Source organism: Pseudophryne corroboree, chromosome 1 (genome assembly GCF_028390025.1).
Source record: "Pseudophryne corroboree isolate aPseCor3 chromosome 1, aPseCor3.hap2, whole genome shotgun sequence".
In the NCBI taxonomy this organism is placed as follows: domain Eukaryota; kingdom Metazoa; phylum Chordata; class Amphibia; order Anura; family Myobatrachidae; genus Pseudophryne; species Pseudophryne corroboree.
The window spans coordinates 875,975,888-875,998,656 of NC_086444.1; the positions used below are offsets into that span (position 1 = coordinate 875,975,888).

Here is a 22,769-nt window from a genome sequence, read left to right on the forward strand (position 1 = left end):
GGAATATTCACAATCGCTTATCAATCAACTATATCTAGTAAGCCAATTCAAAATCAGTCTTATACAGAGCATAAACCGAGGACATACTCAATGACCATAATAGATTCAGGAGATGAGGATTTGTCTAAAGAGGGGTACACACGGAGAGATCCGTGTTTAAAATCTAAGCAATCTGACTAGATTGCTTAGATTTTAAGCACGGATCTGGTGTGTGTATGCCCCCCAGCGATAGCGATGCGCTATCGCCGGTGCTAGATTGAGCCTGCAATCAGGCTCAATCTAGTGCATGGGTCTTCATCCTGTGGCCCTCCAGCTGCTGTGAAACTACACATCCCAGCATGCCCTGCCACAGTTTTGCTATTAAGGTATGCTAAAACTGAGGCAGGGCATGCTGGGATGTGTAGTTCCACAGCAGCTGGAGGGTCGCAGGTTGAAGACCCATGATCTAGTGGGTCGCTCACTACACCGCTGTGTGAAGTGAGCGCCCCCCCCGTCTGTCCCCACCCTCGCTCAGCACATTGCGCTGTGCTGAGCGGGGGGAGAGATGTGTGCTGAGCGGTCTGTGTTAAGATTGTTCAGCACACATCTCTCCCATCAGTACCCCCCTTTAGTCTATCCCAGTACACAATGCAGTTCTGCAAGTACCTCTCTGTCTTGAACACCTGGCTCTAAAGTGTATAGGGGGGTACTGACGGGAGTGATGTGTGCTGAGCGATCTAAACACAGACCGCTCAGCACACATCTCTCCCTCCGCTCAGCACAGAGCGCTAGATTGAGCCTGATTGCAGGCTCAATCTAGCACCGGCGATAGCGATGCATCGCTATCGCTGGGGGGCATACACATGGAAGATCCGTGCTTAAAATCTAAGCGTTCTAGTCAGATTGCTTAGATTTTAAACATGGATCTCTCCGTGTGTACCCCCCTTAAGTCTGTAAGAGTCTCAATTCCCTCCTTCAGTAACAAATTGACTATATAATATAAAATTTCCAGAGAAGAGGAGAATAACCAGCTTGTTAGGCCTCACCAAGGTTGTCTGTTTCAGCAGAAATTGGGGCTGCTTGACTCTGCAGGCTAACGGGAATGAAAGTGCCGTAATGGCGCCAGAGCAACTTATGGGGGAGAGGTCCCAGAGTTTACAGATTGTGGATTATATTACCTTGTACATTGCCTTAAATATGTTTACTTGAATGTTAAAGTAACTAAATAAAAACATTTTAGGGGGAGATTTATCAAAACTTGGAGGGAGATAAAGTACCAACCAATCAGCTGCTTTCTCTCATTTTTTAAACACAGCCTGTAACATAGCAGATAGAAACTAAGTGGTTGGCAGTAGGCGTAACTCCCAGAGACAACGGAGACTCCTGCCTCCGGGCTCCATGCCCTGAAGGGGCACCTGCAGGTACAGCAGCAACTGTGTGGTTCACAGCGGGATCCAAGTGTGACCGCTGCTCTTCCAACAAAGCTCTGCAATGCACCCGCTGCTGCTGCAGAGTTAAGCAGCTCTATCCTAGGAGCCCTGCTAACACCTGCAATAAGAGGACAGGATGGCTGCTGCCTGGTACCGCTCAGCATGCGCTGCAGCGAGCAATGGTGCACCCGCCGCTGCTGCTGGACTGTGAGATGGGACCCACCGGTGAAACCTGATTCTGCATGCGGCTGGGGACTGAGTCTCATAAATCTAACCCTGACCCAATGTCCGCTATTGCACAGCATAGCTGGAGCCCTGCCAATTCACTGAAGGCTCCGGTCGCTGTAGGCCAGCTGAGAGTGCTATCTATATAGTTCTGTAAGTCGTGTGTGTTTTTTATATATATATATATATATATACATATATATTATCCCTTATTGGCTAAGCTCATAGGGGTCTATTCAATTAGTGACAGAATTTCCGACAAGTTGGAAAAACTGCACTTTCTGACTTTTTTAGGTCGAATCTGGATTTAACCTATTCAAGTCCAGTGCCGTTTTTCCGACTTGTCGGAAAACACGTGGATCGGCGGATTAGCCGCGGATCCACGTTTATTGATGAATTTGCGGGTGTTTTAGACAGGTTTTTGGCCCATTTTCGACAATGCTGATTCGACTTTAAAAAAAGTCGGGTCGGTATTGTCGAAAACGGGCAAAAACCTGGCGGAAATGCCCGCAAATTGAATTGTGTAGTGCCGGATCCTCTCCGTCAGAGAGGATCCGACATGGGGGGGTCATTCCGAGTTGATCACTCGCTGCCGATTTTCGCAGCGCAGCAATCAGGTAAAAATATGGCAAAACTGCGCATGCACCGCAATGCGCACACGCATCGTACGGGTACAAACAGCATCGTTGCTGTGCAATGCTTCTAGAGACTAATCCATTCGCACAGACGATCACAAGGAGATTGGCAGGAAGAGGGCGTTTGTGGGTGTCAACTGCCCGTTTTCTGGGAGTGGTAGGGAAAATGCAGGCGTGACCAGGCGTTGGCAGGGTGGGTATCTGACGTCAATTCCGGGACCTCCGTCGCTGGAATCATCGCACAGGATAAGTAACTACAGGGCTGGTCTTGTTTTGCACAAAATGTTTTTGTACCGCTCGGCTGCACATGCGATCACACACTTGCAAAGCGAAAATACACTCCCCCGTGGGCGGCGACAATGCGTTTGCACAGCTACTAAAAGTAGCTAGCGAGCGATCAACTCGGAATGAGGGCCACTAATTGAATATACCCCATAGTGAGAATTACAAAAAGGCAAAGCCAAAGGCATATAGCAAGGTAATACCCACTGTGTAATTCCCCTGCGGCACAACTGTTGCTCAACTAAACCTGGACACAGTTTTCTCTTGTGCAGCCATTTTAGACTCTAATCTCGGCAGTAAATGTTTCACAAACTGCAATAGTTAAATTATCCTGCAAAAGAGGAGTTCCCATGGGTTTTCAGTTCTCTCTCTGTTTTCAGACAAAAGCATTTACTGCTGAAAGGATCGAGATTATAATATGGCAGCAACAGATCCTGCCTCATCCTTTTGTCTGATGATATTTAGCTTCAAGGTCTCTTTTTATCTGAAAATAGCTTTTATTTCACACTCCCTCCCACAAAGCTGAGATACAGACACAAGCAGCAGTGTCCTACCCTTATGATAAAGGGGTCACTCCTACTAAGTGACCTACCAAATGTTCAATAGGTGCATCCTTTTAGAAACGTAGCATGAAGCATGGCAATGCTTCAAGTTTTTGAAGTTTTAGGAACAGAACAAATACCAAAATGATAACAATTGTATAAGACAATACGCAAATCACAAAGGCAACAAAAAAATACAGCATACTGGGCATAGTTATGCATTTGATTAAAGAAGTTGCACGATCACTGCGGTCGAGATTCAGACACTACGCTTAGGTTTAGGCTGCGGAGGAAGGGGGGGGATTAGGTTTAGGCACCTCCCAGGGGGGTTAGGGTTAGGCTGCGCGGTGGGGGGGAGGGGGGGGGGTGTTAGGCTGCAGGAAGGGGGGGTTAGGTTTAGGCACAACTGGGGAGGGTAAGGCTGCGGGATGGGGAGAGTTAGGTTTAGGTTGCTAGCATGGAGATTTAGGGAGCCAATGGTGGGAAGGTAAGTATACGTACCTTCCCCTGTCCGGATTCTGGGCATCGGGATGCTGTGGGTGGTATTCTGACCACCGGCATCCCGAACGCCATCATATCGATCCCAACCTGCACAAGCTACTAGTAAAAAGTAGTATGGATGGGGCAGGGAAAGAAGAAAAATACGGAGGAGGAATGAAGGTTGAGATCAAAAACGCCAACATCCATGGCCCAGCTATAGGGGAAACCAAGGCTCTTATTTCGCAGCTAGGGTACATTACTTATATTAGTCGACTAATGCTTAAAGTAGCTATGAAATCCCTTGGTAATGATCTCCATAGAAAACACAGTAGTGCTGCAGGATCCCACAGGAGAAGTGAACTTATTAGGGATCACTTCATTTCTAACACATCGCATTGAAGGGTTTCTATTGGAGCATCTGCAATAAGTTTAAATACCAATAATTCATTAATATGCCCCATAGGGGACTGGTTGTATAGTTTTGTTGATCTAAACATTGTTTGTAATTATGATTATAGCTTCTATATGTGTCTGTAAAAAAATATAAATAATTATTGCCCCAACCATCACAGTTATATGCAAAGGTATAATCATGCCAGTATTGTGACTGCAAGCAGACTAGCAGGAGCCTAGGCGGGCCATTTTTTTCTCATAGTCTATGACAGTGTTTCCCAACCTCGGTCCACGGCCCAGGTTTTAAGAAAGGACATACTTGAGCACAGGTGACTAAAGTACAGATGAGTCCTAGCTAATCTTACTCGCTAATGGCGGCAAATGACCGGTGTTTGCCATAATTAGCAAGTAAGATTAGTGTACCTGTGAATCACATGCACTGCGCACACACCCGCAATCCGTAGTATCGCATGAGTGCATATGCTCCTGCAGGTTGCACGTGGGTGCGGCAAGTCACAGTCGCAACCTGGCCGCACGTTGACACGTTCGTTGCAACAATGGGTAGGGACACATCTGTATCTTAGTTATGTGTGGCATAAAGAAAGTTCTTTATTATTAAATAAGCTGTTTATGGACACTCTTGAGGCCTAATATAGTCCTGCTGCTGTCTTTTATATAACTACATTGGTCAGTGATCAGTTCAATTTTACATAGGAGATTTTGAAAGTTCTAGCTTAGTATTTTGCTCATAAATTTATAGATAACTTATGTTACTTATTTTTACATGCTGATCATTAGTGATGAGCGGGTTCGGTTCCTCGGGATCTGAACCCCCCCGAACTGCACCCTTTTTTGCACGGGTCCGAGCAGACTCGGGTCCTCCCGCCTTGCTCGGTTAACCCGAGCACGCCCCGAACGTCATCATCCCGCGTTCGGATTCTCGCGAGATTCGTATTCTATATAAAGAGCCGTGCGTCGCCGCCATTTTTCACTCGTGCATTGGAGATGATCGTGAGAGGACGTGGCTGGCGTCCTCTCAGTTTCTATGTTCAGTGTGCTGCAAATATATGTGCTCAGTGTGCTGCAAATATCTGTGCTCAGTGTGTTGCAAATATCTGTGCTCAGTGTGTTGCAAATATCTACGTTCTCTGCCTGAAAAAATAAGATTTTACTCACCGGTAAATCTATTTCTCGTAGTCCGTAGTGGATGCTGGGACTCCGTAAGGACCATGGGGATTAGCGGCTCCGCAGGAGACTGGGCACAACTAAAGAAAGCTTTAGGACTACCTGGTGTGCACTGGCTCCTCCCACTAAGACCCTCCTCCAGACCTCAGTTAGGATACTGTGCCCGGAAGAGCTGACACAATAAGGAAGGATATTGAATCCCGGGTAAGACTCATACCAGCCACACCAATCACACCGTATAACTCGTGATACTATACCCAGTTAACAGTATGAAATATAACTGAGCCTCTCAACAGATGGCTCAACAATAACCCTTTAGTTAGGCAATAACTATAAACAAGTATTGCAGACAATCCGCACTTGGGATGGGCGCCCAGCATCCACTACGGACTACGAGAAATAGATTTACCGGTGAGTAAAATCTTATTTTCTCTGACGTCCTAAGTGGATGCTGGGACTCCGTAAGGACCATGGGGATTATACCAAAGCTCCCAAACGGGCGGGAGAGTGCGGATGACTCTGCAGCACCGAATGAGCAAACCCTAGGTCCTCCTCAGCCAGGGTATCAAACTTGTAGACTCTTACAACAATGTTTTAACCCGACCAAGTAACAGCTCGGCAAAGTTGTAAAGCCGAGACCCCTCGGGCAGCCGCCCAAGAAGAGCCCACTTTCCTCGTGGAATGGGCTTTTACAGATTTAGGGTGCGGCAGTCCAGCCGCAGAATGTGCAAGTTGAATCGTGCTACAGATCCAGCGAGCAAACGTCTGCTTAGAAGCAGGAGCACCCAGCTTGTTGGGTGCATACAGGAGAAATAGCGAGTCAGTTTTCCTGACTCCAGCTGTCCTGGAAACATATACTTTTCAGGGCCCTGACTACGTCCAGTAACTTGGAATCCTCCAAGTCCCAAGTAGCCGCAGGCACCACAATAGGTTGGTTCACATGAAAAACTGATACCACCTTAGGAAGGAATTGGGAACGAGTCCTCAATTCCGCCTTATCCATATAAATACAGATAAGGGCTTTTGTATGACAAAGCCGCCAATTCTGATACACGCCTGGCCGACGCCAAGGCCCACAAAATGACCACCTTCCACGTGAGGTATTATAGCTCCACGGATTTAAGTGGCTCAACCCAATGCGACTTTAGGAAATCCAACACCACGTTGAGATCCCACGGTGCCACTGGAGGCACAAACGGGGGCTGACTATGCAGCACTCCCTTAACAAAAGTCTGAACTTCAGGCAGTGAAGCCAGTTCAATTTTGGAAGAAAATCGATAGAGCCGAAATCTGGACCTTAATGGAACCCAATTTTAGGCCCATAGTCACCTCTGACTGTAGGAAGTGCAGAAATCGACCTAGCTGAAATTTCTCCTTTGGGGCCTTCCTGGCCTCACCGTACGCAACATATTTCCGCCATATGCAGTGATAATGGTTTGCGTTCACTTCTTTCCTAGCTTTAAATAGCGTAGGGATAACTTCCTCCAGAATTCCCTTTTCCTTCAGGATCCGGCGTTCAACCGCCATGCCGTCAAACGCAGCCGCGGTACGTCTTGGAACAGACAGGCCCCCTGCTGCTGCAGGTCCTGTCTGAGCAGCAGAGGCCATGGGTCCTCTGAGATAATTTCTTGGAGTTCTGGTTACCAAGCTCTTCTTGGCCAACCCGGAACAATGAGTATAGTTCTTACTCCTCTCCTTCTTATTATTCTCATTACCCTGGGTAAGAGAGGCAGAGAAGGGAACACATACACCGACTGGTACACCCACGGTGTTACCAGAGCGTCCACAGCTATCGCCTGAGGGTCCTTGACCTGGCGCAATATCTTTGTAACTTTTAGTTGAGGCGGGACGCCATCAAGTCCACCTGTGGCCTTTCCCAACGGTGTACAATCATTTGGAAGACTTCTGGATGAAGTCCCCACTCTCCCGGGTGGAGGTCGTGTCTTCTGAGAAAGTCTGCTTCTCAGTTGTCCACTCCGGGAATGAACACTGTTGACAGTGCTAACACATGATTTTCCGCCCATCGGAGAATCCTTGTGGCTTCTGCCATCGCCATCCTGCTTCTTGTGCCGCCCTGTCGGTTTACATGAGCGACCGCCGTGATGTTGTCTGACTGGATCAGCACCGGCCGGTGTTGAAGCAGGGGTCTAGCCTGACTTAGGGCATTGTAAATGGCCCTTAGTACCAGAATATTTATGTGTAGGGAAGTCTCCTGACTTTTCCATAGCAGTGGAAGTTTCTTCCCTGTGTGACTGCCCCCCTGCCTCGAAGGCTGGCATCCGTGGTCACCAGGACCCAGTCCTGTATGCCGAATCTGCGGCCCCCTAGAAGATGAGCACTCTGCAGCCACCACAACAGCGACACCCTGGCCCTTGGAGACAGGGTTATCCGCCGATGCATCTGAAGATGCGATCCCGACCACTTGTCCAAGAGGTCCCACTGGAAGGTCCTTGCATGGAACCTGCCGAATGGAATTGCTTCGTACGAAGCCACCATTTTTCCCAGGACTCGTGTGCAGTGATGCACCGATACCCGTTTTGGTTTTAGGAGGTCTCTGACTAGAGATGACAGCTCCTTGGCTTTCTCCTGCGGGAGAAACACTTTTTTCTGTTCTGTGTCCAGAATCATCCCCAGGAACAGTAAGCGTGTGGAAGGAACCAGTTGTGACTTTGGAATGTTTAGAATCCAGCCATGCTGTTGTAGCACTTCCCGAGATAGTGCTACTCCGACCAGTAACTGCTCCACCCGGACCACTTGTCCAACAGATCCCACTGGAAAATCCTTGCATGGGACCTGGCGAATGGAATTTCTTCGTAAGAAGCTACCATCTTTCCCAGGGCTCGCGTGCATTGATGCACCGACACCTGTATAGGTATTAGGAGGTCTCTGTCTAGAGACGACAACTCCTTGGACTTCTCCTCCGGGAGAAACCCTTTTTATCCTGTTCTGTGTCCAGAACCATACCCAGGAACAGTAGACGCGTCGTAGGAACCAGCTGCGACTTTGGAATATTCAGAATCCAGCCGTGCTGTTGTAGCACTTCCCGAGATAGTGCTACTCCGACGAACAACTGCTCCCTGGACCTCGCCTTTATAAGGGGATCGTCCAAGTACGGGATAATTATTTCGGCCATTACCTTGGTAAATACCTCGGTGCCGGGGACAGACCAACGGCAACGTTTGGAATTGGTAATGACAATCCTGTACCACAATTTTGAGGTACTCCTGGTGAAGAGAGTAAATAGGGACATGCAGGTAAGCATCCTTGATGTCCAGTGATACCACGAAATTCTCCAGGCTTGCAATAACCGCCCTGAGCGATTCCATTTTGAACTTGAACCTTCGTATATAAGTGTTCAAGGCTTTCAATTTTAAAATGGGTCTCACCGAACCGTCTGGTTTTGGTACCACAACATTTTGGAATAGTAACCCCGGCCTTGTTGAAGGAGGGGTACCTTGATTTTACCTGCTGGAAGTACAGCTTGTGAATTGCCGCCAGTACTACCTTTCTCCGAGGGCAGCAGGCACGGCTGATGTGAGGTAACTGCGAGGGGGAGTCATCTCGAACTCCAGCCTGTATCCCTGTGATACTATTTGCAGAACCTAGGGATCCACCTGTGGGCAATCCCTCTGGTCCCTGAAGTTCCCGAGACGCGCCCCTACCGCACCTGTCTCCACCTGTGGAACCCCAGCGTCATGCGGTGGACTCAGAGGAAGTGGGGGAAGATTTTTGATCCTGGGAACTGGCTGCTGGTGCAGCTTTTTCCTTCTTCCCTTGTCTCTGTGCAGAAAGGAAGCGCCTTTGACACACTTGCTTTTCTGAAGCCGAAAGGACTGTACCTGAAAATACGGTGCTTTCTTAGGCTGCGAGGAAACCTGAGGTAAAAAAATTTCTTTCCAGCTGTTGCTGTGGATACGAGGTCCCAGAGACCATCCCCAAACAATTCCTCACCCTTATAAGGCAGAATCTCCATGTGCCTTTTACAGGCAGCATCACCTGTCCACTGCCGGGTTTCTAATACCCTCCTGGCAGAATGGACATTGCATGAATTCTGGATGCCATCCGGCAAATATCCCTCTGTGCATCCTTTATATATAAGAAGACGTCTTTAATATGCTCTATGTTAGCAAAATATTATCCCTGTCTTAGAGTATTAATATTATCTGACAGGGTATCAGACCACGCTGCAGCAGCACTATTTATGCTGAGGCAATTGCAGGTCTCAGTATATAACCTGAGTGTGTATATACAGACTTCAGGATAGCCTCCTGCTTTTTATCAGCAGGCTCCTTCAAGGTGGCCGTATCCTAAGACGGCAGTGCCACCTTTTTTGACAAACGTGTGAGTGCCTTATCCACCCTAAGGGATATCTCCCAAAGTGACCTATCCTCTGGCGGGAAAGGGTACGCCATCAGTAACTTTTTAGAAATTACCAGTTTCTTATCGGGGGGACCCACGCTTCTTTACACACTTCATTCATTCATCTGATGGGGGAACAAAACACTGGCTGCTTTTTCTCCCCAAAAATAAAACCCCTTTTATGTGGTACTTGGGTTCATGTCAGAAATGCGTAACACATTTTTCATTGCCGAGATCATGTAACGGATGTTCCTAGTGGATTGTGTATATGTCTCAACCTCGTCGACACTGGAGTCAGACTCCGTGTCGACATCTGTGTCTGCCATCTGAGGTAACGGGCGTTTTTTGAGCCCCTGATGGCCTTTGAGACGCCTGGGCAGGCGCGGGCTGAGAAGCCGGCTGACCCACAGCTGCTACGTCATCCAGCCTTTTATGTAAGGAGTTGACATTGTCGGTTAATACCTTCCACCTATCCATCCACTCTGGTGTCGGCCCCACAGGGGGCGACATCCCATTTATCGGCCTCTGCTCCGCCTCCACGTAACCTTCCTCATCCAACATGTCGACACAGCCGTACCGACACACCGCACACACACACAGGGAATGCTCTGACTGAGGACAGGACCCCACAAAGTCCTTTGGGGAGACAGAGAGACAGTATGCCAGCACACACCAGAGCGCTACATAATGCAGGGATTAACACTATAACTGAGTGATTTTTCCCCCAATAGCTGCTTGTATACATATATTGCGCCTAAATTTAGTGCCCCCCCTCTCTTTTTAACCCTTTGAGCCTGAAAACTACAGGGGAGAGCCTGGGGAGCTGTCTTCCAGTTGCACTGTGAAGAAAAAATGGCGCCAGTGTGCTGAGGGAGAAGCCCCGCCCCTTTTTCGGCTGACTTTTCTGTTTTCTCCCGCTTTTTTATGGATTCTGGCAGGGGTAATTTATCACATATATAGCCCTGGGACTATATATTGTGATGATTTGCCAGCCAAGGTGTCTTATATTGCCCTCAGGGCGCCCCCCCCCAGCGCCCTGCACCCATCAGTGACCGGAGTGTGAGGTGTACATGAGGAGCAATGGCGCACAGCTGCAGTGCTGTGCGCTACCTTGGTGAAGACCGAAGTCTTCTGCCGTCGATTTTCCGGACTCTTCATGCTTCTGGCTCTGTAAGGGGGACGGCGGCGCGGCTCCGGGAACGAACACCAAGGTCGGGTCCTGCGGTCGATCCCTCTGGAGCTAATAGTGTCCAGTAGCCTAAGAAGCCCAAACTACCACCTGTTAGGTAGGTTCGCTTCTTCTCCCCTTAGTCCCTCGCTGCAGTGAGTCTGTTGCCAGCAGATCTCACTGTAAAATAAAAAACCTAAATATACTTTCTTTCTAGGAGCTCAGGAGAGCCCCTAGTGTGCATCCAGCTCAGCCGGGCACAAGAATCTAACTGGAGGAGGAGGGTCTTAGTGGGAGGAGCCAGTGCACACCAGGTAGTCCTAAAGCTTTCTTTAGTTGTGCCCAGTCTCCTGCGGAGCCGCTAATCCCCATGGTCCTTACGGAGTCCCAGCATCCACTTAGGACGTCAGAGAAACGCTCCATATCTGTGCTCAGTGTGCTGCAAATATCTGTGCTCAGTGTGCTAATTGCTTTATTGTGGGGACTGGGGACCAGCAGTATTATATAGTAGGAGGACAGTGCAGAGTTTTGCTGACCAGTGACCACCAGTATTATACGTTCTCTGCCTGAAAAATGCTCCATATCTGTGCTGCATTGTAGTATATAGTAGGAGGACAGTGCAGAATTTTGCTGACCACCAGTATATATATAGCAGTACGGTACAGTAGTCCACTGCTCTACCTCTGTGTCGTCAAGTATACTATCCCATCCATACCTGTGGTGCATTTAAGTTTTGCACAGTATATATATATAGTAGGAGGACAGTGCATAATTTTGCTGACCACCAGTATATAATATATAGCAGTACGGTACAGTAGGCCACTGCTCTACCTACCTCTGTGTCGTCAAGTATACTACAAAAGTTCAATAAAATGACCCAAAAATCAAAATTAAAAGCGTCTGATGAGAAGCGTAAACTTGCCAATATGCCATTTACGACACGGAGTGGCAAGGAACGGCTGAGGCCCTGGCCTATGTTCATGGCTAGTGGTTCAGATTCACATGAGGATGGAAGCACTTATCCTCTCGCTAGAAAACTGCAGTGCCACTCCTAGATGGGCCAGGTGTTTGTGTCGGCCAATTGGGTCGCTTAGCTTAGTCACACAGCTACCTCATTGCGCCTCTTTTTTTCTTTGCATCATGTGCTGTTTGGGGACTATTTTTTTGAAGTGCCATCCTGTCTGACACTGCAGTGCCACTCCTGGATGGGCCAGGTGTTTGTGTCGGCCACTTGGGTCGCTTAGCTTAGTCACACAGCTACCTCATTGCGCCTCTTTTTTTCTTTGCATCATGTGCTGTTTGGGGACTATTTTTTTGAAGTGCCATCCTGTCTGACACTGCAGTGCCACTCCTAGATGGGCCAGGTGTTTGTGTCGGCCACTTGGGTCGCTTAGCTTAGTCACACAGCTACCTCATTGCGCCTCTTTTTTTCTTTGCATCATGTGCTGTTTGGGGACTATTTTTTTGAAGTGCCATCCTGTCTGACACTGCAGTGCCACTCCTAGATGGGCCTGGTGTTTGTGTCGGCCACTAGGGTCGCTTAGCTTAGTCATCCAGCGACCTTGGTGCAAATTTTAGGACTAAAAATAAAATTGTGAGGTGTGAGGTGTTCAGAATAGACTGGAAATGAGTGTAAATTATGGTTATTGAGGTTAATAAAACTATGGGATCAAAATGACCCCCAAATTCTATGATTTAAGCTGTTTTTGAGGGTTTTTTTGTAAAAAACATCCGAATCCAAAACACACCCGAATCCGACAAAAAATTTTTAGGGAGGTTTTGCCAAAACGCGTCCGAATCCAAAACACGCCCGCGGAACCGAATCCAAAACCAAAACACAAAACCTGAAAAATTTCCGGTGCACATCACTACTGATCATGGACCCAATACTTAATTAGGGTGATTTTTTTTTCTGAATCTTTTAATAACATCCACACTGTCTTAAACATAGGCTAATAGGTTATTTTGCTACTGGCTTGCAACTGACCCTTCCCTCTGTTAAACATGCCACAGTCATTAGATCACTTGACAGTTGTATGGCAAGAGGCTTCCGCATTGGGAACTGTTGTACTTTTATCCACAATCGACAAAGCCAGAAGTTAGGTTTCATTGAGGGTTCATTTCACGCTGAGCGCAGAGATCATGTGTTTTACTGCATCTGTGAAATGTTATACTTCCAGGCATCTATCTGCTTATTCACAGCTTTGCAGTGCAAGGAATTTAACAAAGATGGTATTTGTGTTCATGATCCTGGACATTTCAGACACTGTAGCTTAAAATTGCAGCAAAATATTCTAATATTCACTTTGAACTAATTCTAGAATATGTAGACATAATAGCTTATTTTTGAGATTTGTGCTTTTGAAGCGTTTAAAGTTGCATCCATAAGGCCAGAGTTTTCAAGGATTTCTTTCAAGTACTTCAGATGAGTTATTTTATTTTGTGACGAACAGTTTGTTATTTTCTAATAGGGATGTTTTTGATCTTAGACAAATTACCAAGTCGTAGTGAGGCTTCGTTGTGAGTCATTTTCTCACTGTCTAAAATATATTCAGGTTGTTTTTTTTTAAGTCATATGAGATTTTATATGTGGCTAAAAAAGTTATTGTTTTAATGGTCTTTGAGTCTCTCACCACCTATAATATTTTACACACAAATGACACCACGATAATCAAGAATACCTATTTTTAAGGTTAACTAACCAATACTGTTTAATAAGCACAATATATATGTACTATTTGCATTGATACACCTAGGAAGACAGTTTTGGACTGTAGAAAATAATTGATTGATCATTTTGCAGATTATCCACAGTATTAGGTGACTATCAAGCTAACCACAATCACACGGTTCACAGTATAGGGAGCAGAGAGGCTCTGGAACATTCCACTGAACTATAAAACTACTTCCCCCCCCCCCCCCTCCGCCATCACATGACATCATGCTGCAAGCTGGGAAGCCTGTGTCTGGAAGCCATATTTGATTTACCTCAAGGGAATGATTTGTAGGAGTATGCCTAAGATACATGACTATTTATGTATCTGTAAAAAGTATTTAACTTAATTTTTCAAGAAGAAAATAAAAATTTATGGGATTGCTGATTTTAATTAACAAGACATCTCTACCCCCCTCTTTAATGGACAAACATCTCTCAAGTCTGCAAATAAAGGGTGAAGGAACATTCTTTGTAAACATTTTTATGTGCAAAATCGTGACTCCTGAATCGCTCCTGAAAAGAGGACGTGGCCTCGTGGGAAGGGGTATGGGCTCACAAGAAGCCCCCATTTTCATCACTCTGGGGATGTGCCCAGCACTCCCGGAGATGCTGGGCTGCCCACGGGCTCTCCCTGGCCCGCACTCTCATTCTGAACAGATTCAGATCTCTTCTCCAGCAGAGGAGCTTGAGAGTGCAACCCCCAACTTAACTATTCATGACTTCGGCTAATCACTTGCCCTATCTTCCGATCATCTGGTAACAGAACCCAAAATTCTGCAGTCTTCTGGGGGAAGAATGTACTAAGCCTTGAAAAGTGATACATTTCACAGTACCAGACAATCAGCTCCTAACTGTCATGTCACAGGCTGTGTTTGAAAAATGACAGGAGCTGGTTGGTAGGTACTTTATCACCGTGGAATGTATCACTTTTCAAGGCTTAGTACATCTCCCCCTTGGACATTCCAGAAGAGTATACAAGATTGCTGTAGGAAGCTTTTTATAGGCGCCATATCCAAACTGTGTTTTTTTAAGTAATAGTAAAATTGCACATGATGTGACACCCATTTAACATGGGGTCTGACTAGCAAAATAAAACAAAAAAAAGTTAAATTCAACATGATTAACATGAGTGCAACCAGTGGAAATCAAACTTAAATGGATCTGGCCAGAAAATTATAATTGTAAGGCAAATAAGTTTGATGTCATTGAAGTACTATAGCCATTTAATTGCATTTTGAACCACTTTGAATTAGTGTCAAACAGTGTGTTTACGAGCATTAGATGGTAAGAATAAAACAATATGCATTTCTTATTTTAGAAAGTGAAATGCAGAAAAAAATTGTTTTATGGTGTCACTATAAACAATGGATTCTAGTGTCAGACTAGTTTACATGTCCTGTACATGTGATAAATCAGGAGCACTGTGTAATGATGACCCCACATCCAAGTCCAGGGGGTTTATGGAGTGTTGAATGCAATTTGTGTCTAAGTGCACGTATAATGTGATCGTAAAAAAATGCCATGTAAAGCTGAGTGTAAACCAGAGATGCCAGCTCAGCATACCTGGCAAAGTGCGGGTTCTAAATATTGCAGACCTCGGTAGTGAGTACCATAGGAGGCGTAGCTTCCCACGTATGGTAAGAGATGCTGAAAATTAGTACTTACAGCATACACATTATATATAGTACATGGCTGGACATTGTTATTAATAACTAGCAAAGTCCCTGATGGGTACATTCACACCACAGCATTCTAAAGCCTCATACACATTGGATGATCTTTATTAATGATAACGTCATTTCTGAAGGATATGTCGTTCAAATCGTCCAGTGTATACACATTTTTTGATCAACCATGCGCACTCCTGCGGGTCATTGACAAGGTCTTCTGTTATCTGTATATGCAGGTGAATCTGACGATATTGTCAGAAACTGCATGTTCAGAGGGGTGGTATTTAGTATGCCGGCTGTTGGAGTCCCGACACCTGACATACCTACAACTATTCTCCCTCTTGGGGGTCCACGACACACCTGGAAGGAGAATAAATAGTGTGGCGCGCATCGCGCGCCAACATGCTTGCAGCGTGTTGAGTGCAGCAGGCCCGCAAGGGGCTCGTTTGCGCTCGCCCAGATGCCGGCATGCTGGCGGTCGGGATCCCGGCACTCATACTACACCCGTTCAGAGATGTGGCAGGATGACGACGGTCACTGAATGATATCGTTAGCGATATTCTTCAGTCTGTAATATATGCACTATGTCATTTGCCCCAGAGTTCAAGGGCAAACACTGAAGATATCATTCATTGAGCATATCGTCCAGTCTGTATAGGGATTAAAATTGTACACCTGTTTTCTCGTTTTTAATGCCCACCAGCAGCAGTGTGAATTTTATTAGTAACAGCACAACACATAAATCTTTATGAAAAAGAGTGTTAAAAATGGTAGCATAAATAAAAGTAGATGATTCGTGTTTCGTACGTATATATATATTTTTGAGATAAAAAGAGGAGGCTTTATGTCACAGATTAAAATTCCCATTTACTCCTAGTAGAATTCAATCATAAGCACCCACTCTGCATACCTACATTTCATGTTCGATATTAATGGCTTAATAGTTTAGCACTTTCGCTACTTAGGACTCAGTGTTCTGTACAGAACATAACAAACAGATTTAGACCATGTTAGCAGTAGATAATGCAGGACATTGTCCAGGCATGTTGAGGTTAAAGAAGAGGATTTTATTATAGAGCACTATTACAGGGTAGATGTTTCAAGCCTTGGAGAGAGGTAAAGTGGAGAAACAATCATCTTCCTTCTGTCATTTATCTAGCACTGTCTGTAAAATAGAAGCTTTGGGAAACTGTTCCACTTTATCTCTTTCCAAGGCTTGATGCATCTCCCCCATTTTTTCCTTACACTTCAGTAGGGATGGCCATTGACTATAGATGGTTAGCCACTGATGGTTGATGGTTTTGAAGGAATGGGAATCCTACAACGCCAGACACACTCCCTAGAGACGTGGTGAATGACAACTCAAAAATACAAGTACTACATATACTTTGGGTGGAGTCTTAGTTTGTACTAAAGTAGCACTGGAAATAATTGAGAAACACTGTCATGTATGTTCTATAGACTTATATTATACCACGTACTTCCATACTTCCAGGGCCCGTTTATGCCGTCAGATAGCAGCATACACAGGAATACAGTGGCCAACATGTCCGGTAATCAAGTTCAATCGGATTATCATCTGGCTCCTTCAATAAATGAGGAACTATCCCTGGACATATTTAACATGCCACACAATCCAATGGTTTAGTAAGGATTATGAGTGTATGTGAGGACATCTACAAACTTTGTTAAGGTCTGTGAGAATAATGTTAATTGATATGATTATTACAATGACCACTACTTTACTTTAGGTTTATTAATTAGTTAATAAGGTTTAAAATAAAGACAACAAACTAGCGAGTGACATTTGGCTGAGATTATGTTGCTGCATACTATAGTGTAAGGTTTGCTCTATAATAAATGCCACTTCTTTAACTTTGCTTATAACCTTTGAACAGAGGCAACAAATTCTACATCAAGTACCAGAACACAAGTTCAAAGTCATTAAAGATGCCATTAATTACTGGTGTTGCTGTACAGATGGGGTATGGTTGGAAAGCATAGAGACAGTGGAGGGTGGGGGCAGGAAAGGTGAACTAGTCATTGGCTAGCATTTACATTTGGGTACTGCAGAAAATACATAGGTTCAATTAAATTGAAACAAACATCTACCTTATAAGGCTTCTAGATTTTTCCCCCCAACTTTTTTACAAAGCCATCAGGAGGGAATTCGGCTTACACAGTACCCTGCACAGCCTGGGTGGGGAGTGGTGAACATATAGACCAGAACTGGCCAAAATCAGTCCTCAAGGGTCCCTGGGGCAGATGTATTAACCTGGAGAAGGCATAAGGAAGTGATAAACCAGTGATAAGTGCAAGGTGATAAACGCACCAGCCAAATGGCTTCAATATGTAAATTAACAGTTAGGAGCTGTTTGGCTGTTGCATTTATCACTGGTTTATCACTTCCTTATGCCATCTCCAGGTTAATACATGTGCCCCCCTATCAGTTCATGTTGCCCATATTTGCTAGCTGGTGCACACTTGCACTCAGTACTAAAACACACATAACAGATCTACATGTGGCCTGGAAAACATGAACTGCTAAGGGTCTTTGATGACTTAGGGCTTAATTCAGACCAGATCACAACAGCAAAATCTTTCTCTAATAGGAAAAACCATGTGCACTGCTGGTGGGGCCTATATGACATGTGCAGAGGGAGTTAGATTTGAGTGGGTTATTTTGTTTCTGTGCAGAGTAAATACTGGCTGCTTTATTTTTATACTGCAATTAAGATTTCAGTTTTAACAAACCCCACCCAAATCTAACTCTCTCTGCACATGTTATATCTGCCCCACCTACTGTGCACATGGTTTTGCCCATTGGAAAAAAAAGGTTGCTGTTGCGATCAGGTCTGAATTAAGGCCTTAGTTTGACCACACCTGGAATAGACCAATAGGAAACTGCAAATTCTTGGTGCATGCAGTGTCCTGTTCTGTTTTGTGGCCAACTAATGGGTTTACTCATACCCCTTTCTCTTACGTCCTAGAGGATGCTGGGGTCCACATTAGTACCATGGGGTATAGACGGGTCCACCAGGAGCCATTGCCACTTTAAGAGCTTGAGAGTGTGGGCTGGCTTCTCCCTCTATGCCCCTCCCACCAGACTCAGTTTAGAAAATGTGCCCGGAGGAGCCGTTCACAGCTAGGGGAGCTCTACAGAGCTTCTCTAGTTAAAGTTATTTTTAGAGTTTATTTTTTACAGGAGAGTGGGGATTCCATCCGGAGATGTTCAGGGAAATAACAGATCTTTGGGGTTTACCCCAAATAGACATGATGGCCTCTCGTCTCAACAAGAAGCTTTGACGTTATTGTTCCAGGTCGAGGGACCCATAGGCAGTGGCAGTGGATGCCCTGGTGTCTCCGTGGGTGTTCCAGTAAGTGTACATGTTTCCACCACTCCCACTCATCCCAAGAATCCTAAAGCTCATAAGGAGAACAAGGGTTCAAGTGATCCTCATTGCCCCAGACTGGCCAAGAAGGGCTTGGTACGCGGACCTTCTGAATCTACTGCAAGAAGAGCCGAGGCCTCTTCCTCTTCGGTAGGACCTGCTGCAGCAGGGGCTGTTCGCCTATTAAGACTTACCGCGGCTACGTTTGACAGCATGGAAGTTGAGCGCCTGATTCTTGCTCGGAGGGTTATTCCTGCCCTCATACAGGCTAGGAAAGGGGTAACGTCTAAACATTACCATCGTATTTGAAAGAAATATGTCTCTTGGTGTGAGTCCAAGAAGTTTCCTACGGTGGAGTTTCAACTGGGACGTTTCCTCCTCTTCCTGCAAGCAGTAGTGGATATGGGCCTGAGTTTGGGTTCTCTGAAGGTCCAGCTTTCAGCCCTATCTATTTACTTTCAGAAACAATTGGCTGCCTTCCCTGAGGTTCAGACCTTTTTGAAGGGAGTTCTGCATATCCAACCACCCTTTGTACTGCCTACGGCGCCTTGGGACCTTAACGTGGTGTTGCAGTTCCTCCAGTCAGATTGGTTTGAACCTCTACAGGAGGTAGAGGTCAAATTTCTTACATGGAAGGCGGTCACTTTGTTGGCCTTGGCTTCTGCCAGACGAGTGTCCGAGCTGGGGGCTTTATCCTGTAAAAGCCCTTACTTGATCTTCCACGAAGATAGAGCTGAGCTCTGGACTCGTCAGCAGTTTCTTACAAAGGTTGTGTCGGCATTTCATATCAACCAACCCAGGGCCGGCTCCAGGCCTACTAGCACCCTGAGCGAAAACATGTAAAAGCGCCCCCCCGTGCGCGCGCTCCAGGAAAAGTGGGCGTGGCCTCTTGGAAAGTGGGCGTGGACTCATAACTTCATATTATTAGACTATAAATAAATATGTTTTCACACCCCCTCTACGCACACAATTAGCAGCCTTACACATAACAGCCACAGTAGTGGCAATGCCAGGAACAGTAGTGTTCCTTACACACAATGTCTCCAGTATAGTGTCAGATACACATAATGTCTCCAGTATAGTGCCAGATACACAATGTGCAGTGCCAGATAGACATGATATGCCCCCCAGCAGTGCCAGCTACACACAATATGCCCCCCAGCAGTGCCAGCTACGCGATAGTGTTCACTTTTTAGGGCAAGGAGGGCACATTTTTAAGTTAGGAGGGCAAAATGATGTACATACTGTAATGCTTGTTGCTCATCTACCTACATGGTAAAGCATGGACAGTGCGCGCCAAAGGCGCGCAGCAAAAATTTAGGGGCGTTGCTTCGTGGGGAAGGTGCGTGGCCACATAATAGTGGCAATTCGCTTTACACCACACAGTAGTGCAGTTAATACACACTGCACCAGGTAGAACCTCCTAGACACTTTGCGCCAGGCAGAGCACGTTAGACACTTTGCGCCAGGCAGAGCACGTTAGACACTTTGCGCCAGGCAGAGCACGTTAGACACTTTGCGCCAGGCAGAGCACGTTAGACACTTTGCGCCAGGCAGAGCACGTTAGACACTTTGCGCCAGGCAGAGCACGTTAGACACTTTGCGCCAGGCAGAGCACGTTAGACACTTTGCGCCAGGCAGAGCACGTTAGACACATTGCCTAGCCACAGACGCCTAGCGGGAACACTACATGATATGCTCCCCAGCCGTGTCAGCTACACATGACATGCCCCCCAGCAGTGCCAGCAACACACGACATGCCCCCCAGCAATGCCAGATACATAAATGGCCACACAGTGCCAGATATGTAGATACAGAAAAGCCCCCACAGTGCCAGATAAATGCCCCCACAGTGCCAGATAAATGCCCCCACAGTGCTACATAAATGCCCCCACAGTGCCAGATATGACCCCACAGTGCTACATAAATACCCCCAGTGCCAGATAAATGCCCCCACAGTGCCAGATAAATGCCCCCACAGTGCCAGATAAATGTCCCCACAGTGCCAGATAAATGCCCCCAGTGCCAGATAAATGCTCCCACAGTGCCAGATAAATGCCCCCACAGTGCCAGATAAATGCCCCCACAGTGCCAGATAAATGTCCCCACAGTGCCAGATAAATGCCCCCAGTGCCAGATAAATGCCCCCAGTGCCAGATAAATGCCCCCACAGTGCCAGATAAATGCCACCACAGTACCAGATAAATGTCCCCACAGTGCCAGATAAATGTCCCCACAGTGCCAGATAAATGTCCCCACAGTGCCAGATAAATGCCCCCAGTGCCAGATAAATGCCCCCACAGTGCCAGATAAATGTCCCCACAGTGCCAGATAAAAGTCCCCACAGTGCCAGATAAATGCCCCCACAGTGCCATAAATTCACTCACCCCCCCCCCCCAAATACCTGCGGCGTTGGAGGGGGAGGAGTACTGCTGTGCGGGAGTGCGGGCGTGCGTGCGGGTGCAGTGCAGGTCCGGGTGCGGGCGGGCAGCCAGGTAGCCTCTTGAGTGCGCTGTGCGCGCTGCGCGGCGCCGGCGTCTGACGTTAGACACCGGCGCCGCTCAGCGCGTATAGCGCACTCAAGTCACACACGATGCTGCAGTGCACAGGGCCGGCTCCATGTTCGAATATGGCGGCGCCAGCGCGCGGCGCCCCTTAAGGGTGGCGCCCTGCGCGGCCGCTCTATTCGAACATGCCTAGAGCCGGCCCTGAACCAACCTATTGTGGTGCCAGTGGCTACTGACTCCTCAATTACATCAAAGTTCTTGGATGTCGTAAGGGCTCTGAAGATATATGTGAAGAGAACTTCTCTTCACAGAAAGTCGGACTCTCTGTTTGTCCTCTATGATCCCAGGAAAATTGGTGGTCCTGCTTCTAAGCAGACTATTTATAGCTGGATTAGGTTCACTATCCAGCACGCTTATTCTACGGCAGGACTGCTGTGTCCAAAATCTGTTAAGGCCCACTCTACTCGTAAGGTGGGGTCTTCCTGGGCGGCTGCCCGGGTTGTCTCGGCAGTGCAACTTTGCCGAGCGTCAACTTGGTCTGGGTCGAACACGTTTGCAAAGTTTTACAAGTTCAATACTCTGGCCTCTGATGATCTGAAGTTCAGTCAATCAGTTCTGCAGGAGCCTCAGCATTCTCCCTCCCGTTCTGGGAGCTTTGGTACATCCCCATGGTACTAATGTGGACCCCAGCATCCTCTAGGACGTAAGAGAAAATAGAATTTTGGTTACCTACCAGTAAATTCTTTTCTCGCAGTCCGTAGAGGATGCTGGGCGCCCACCCAGCGCTTCGTTCTCCTACAAATGTTATTTGGTTCAGTACAACTTCGTTTTAGTTGAGTATTGCATTGTTACTTGGTAAGTAATGTTTCAGCTGTTGCTGAGTAGTTCAAGCTAGTTGACTTGACGTGCCTTGTATGTGTGAGCTGGTATGAATCTCACCACTATCTGTGTTAAGTCCTTCTCTCGAAGTATGTCGTCTCTTCGGGCAAAGTTTCTAGACTGAGTCTGGTGGGAGGGGCATAGAGGGAGGATCCAACCCACACTCTCAAACTCTTAAAGTGCCAATGGCTCCTGGTGGACCCATCTATAGCCCATGGTACTAATGTGGACCCCAGCATCCTCTACGGACTACGAGAAAAGGATTTACCGGTAGGTAACCAAAATCCTATTTTCACATTGCCAAAATAACCCGGGTTATTGCCGGGTCAAGATGCAGTGTGAAAGCGCAAAAGTGAATAACCCGGGTCGAGCAACCTGGCATTTTTTAACCGGGGTTAAAAGAAGGGTTAAACATGGGTCGGACCTGGGTTGTTGTGCATTGTGAAAGCCTCTGACCCGGGATATTCAACCCAGGTCTCAGAAAAAGGTGCTGATTGGCTATTTATGTGTCTGCTCAGAGCAGTCCACAGCCCCTCCTTTTATTTCCTTTAAAACCTCATCAATGTGAACCAGAAAAGTCCATTTTAAATCACATCACATTGTTTAACATGAGTGACCCGGGTTCAGTGTGAAAGGCACCAGCCGGGTCAAAACTGCAATGTTAAAGGGTCTTAGCCTGCTCAGACCCATGTCAGACATGCGTTTAGAAGCCGTGTCTGACCTGGGTTTACGATCAGAAAGCGATATTAGTTTGTGGGGGCCACGTCTTCAGGGTAGCAGGCATTTTGGGCCTCCTGCTGCTCTGCGTCCAAGGCAGTTGCCCCATCTGCTCCTATTATAATCCTCCATTGGCTCAGGCAGATCCAAATTAAAAGATTGTCAGTATTATTGTTTACTGGTGATTCATTTTCCAGTTTAGCAGATACT

General features: G+C 46.6%; 1 protein-coding gene across 2 annotated transcripts in view; it reads left to right on the forward strand.

Annotated features, from left to right (window-relative positions):
* TMPRSS9 (transmembrane serine protease 9) overlaps positions 1-22,769 on the forward strand; it is a 316,106-nt gene that overhangs the window by 74,318 nt on the left and 219,019 nt on the right. Inside the window, exon 2 of one of the 2 annotated variants that reach the window (XM_063920081.1) lies at positions 16,560-16,757. The exons of the other annotated variant lie outside the window; for it this stretch is intronic. The gene's annotated coding sequence lies outside the window, so the exon portion shown is untranslated. The remainder of the gene's footprint in view (positions 1-16,559; positions 16,758-22,769) is intronic. 2 annotated transcript variants of the gene reach the window in all.